Source organism: Sinocyclocheilus grahami, unplaced genomic scaffold (genome assembly GCF_001515645.1).
Source record: "Sinocyclocheilus grahami isolate Dianchi unplaced genomic scaffold, SAMN03320097.WGS_v1.1 scaffold284.1, whole genome shotgun sequence".
NCBI lineage: Eukaryota > Metazoa > Chordata > Actinopteri > Cypriniformes > Cyprinidae > Sinocyclocheilus > Sinocyclocheilus grahami.
Genome location: NW_015505463.1, coordinates 371,829 through 374,139, shown reverse-complemented (window position 1 = coordinate 374,139; position 2,311 = coordinate 371,829). Strand labels below are relative to the sequence as shown.

The window sequence follows — 2,311 nt, the reverse complement described above, 5'->3', positions numbered from 1 at the left end:
TATATATATTTATTTATTTGCTGCTTTTCCATTTTGCATTTACTTGTACTTTTACTTTCAATACTTAAGTATGTTTAAGATGAAAAAAAAATACTTTTCGTACTTAAGTACAATAAATATCACATACTTTAAGACTTTTACTCAAGTAATATTCTAAATGGTGACTTCAATTTGCAACAAGTCATTTTCTGGTAAGATATCTGTACTTTTACTTGAGTATGGCTTTCAGGTACTTTATACACCACTTACAATAATTCACAAGTAATCCACATGACTCCAGTCCATCAATTAACATCAATTAATGTGTCTGTAAACAAACCAATCAAGAAGTTTTTAAAACTTTAAACCTTAGTTTCTGTGTCCGTAATCGATATTGATTTCTGCAGTGAAAAACCCATCTAGTCTGAATTAGGAGAGAGATATGCACATATTAAGCACTGTTTACAAGTGAAAACAGTTATACTATTGAAACTGTTCTATTCACTTGCAACAGTGCTATAATTGTAACATACCCCACTGCTTCAGTTTTTGTGTCAGCAAGATTCTTGCTCTCTTTGAGTTCACAAAAAGGTTCCTATAGTCATTTCCCGGCACATTTATCTAACTTCTGTTTTTCTCATTTGTGAGAACGTCCAAAGAGATGTATGCACGTCAAGCACAATACAAGGTATTCACAATTTATACATAACAGATTCATAATTTTCAGCAAGTATGAAAAAAGTTAACTGGTACTTAAAGGGATAGTTCACCCAAAAATTTGATGTTTATCTGCTTACCCCCAGGGCATCCAAGATGTAGGTGACTGTTTCTTCAGTAGAACACAAAAGAAGATTTTTTAACTCAAACCGTTGCAGTCTGTCAGTCATATAATGGAGGTGAATGGGAATCAAGGCTTTGAGAGTCAAAAAAACATACACAAACAAAACCAAATTAAACCCTGCTGCTCGTGACGATACACTGATGTGTAAAGACACAAAACAATCGGTCTGTGCAAGAAACTGAACAGTGTTTATAGCGTTTTTTTACCTCTGATTCGCCGCAATGTCCGAACTGTCTCAATTCCAGTTATCACCGCCACCTATCTCTCAAATAGACCATTGACCCTCCTAATTGAGATTGTAGATAGAGTGTCAATGGTCCATTTGAGAGATATAAGTCTGCGATCCGCCGTAAAGCAAGAAGAAGATGCGTCACGTGCTGGCTGGTGAGACAGTTCGTAGATTGCGGTGAATCAGAGGTAAAAACAATATAAATACTGTTCAGTTTCTTGCACGGACTGATCGTTTCGTGTCTTTACACATCAATGCATCGTCACGAGCCACAGGGATTAATTTGGTTTTGTTTGTGTATGTTTTTTGACTCTCAAAGCCATGATTCCCATTCACTTCAATTACATGACTGACAGACTGCAACGGTTTGAGTTAAACATTTTCGTTTGTGTTCTACTGAAGAAACAAAGTCACCTACATCTTGGATGCCCTGGGGGTAAGCAGATAAACATTTTTGGGTGAACTATCCCTTTAAGGAACACTCATCTAAAGCTGACCTTTAAAGCACATGCACTTTAATGGAATGTAACCTGCAGAATAACATTAGGTTGTATTAAAGGACTAAACATACAGTCGTATAAACATATTTTCCAGTGGCTGTGGTATTAAATTACACAGTGCATTGCAATAACAGTGTCTGTGACAGAAACACAGTCATTACTTTTGATAGTAAATGTTACAGTTCTTGCAAAACGCTTACCATTTGGCAAAGACGCTCCAGTGCTTAAAAACTGAAGAAGATTAAGAAAGAAAGGGAGCGAACCAGCATGGTATCCACACTTAGGGGACATCCATATCCCTGCGCTCACAGCCAGCTGGCCTGAGGGAAAGAGCATTCTTCTGCCAAGACTTCTGTTGTGTCAAATGAGCTCCTGCAACATGAGGCCAATGATTAGAACCCAGTCTCTCTGTCTTTCCTCTCCCACTCTCTCTCAGACAGTTTATGTTACTCTCTTCCTCAATTTACAGTCTGTTGCAGTTTCACTGCTCAACTTTTGCAGTGATGTAAGAAGTTTGATACAGAGCAAGGGGAAACCTTTAACCCATTCTCCTATTCATGTCATGTTTGTAAATTTGCTAGACACATTTACTAAGCTACTTTGAAATATTCCTCTCAATAATGTTCTGTCAACAAACCAAATTGTTGTTGTAGCTGTAAATGTAAAAACCTCTAAATGTAGTTTCTAGAGAAGTGTAGAGGATAATTTAATAATAATAATTTTGGTTATAATTTATATGCTGACAAAGCACTGTTGGGAGAA

General features: G+C 36.7%; 1 pseudogene; it reads right to left on the bottom strand.

The window, feature by feature from the left end:
• The window catches only part of LOC107600449 (inactive serine protease PAMR1-like), a 14,913-nt pseudogene extending 12,982 nt beyond the window's left edge, over window positions 1-1,931 (bottom strand).
• Window positions 1,932-2,311: the final 380 nt, after the last annotated feature.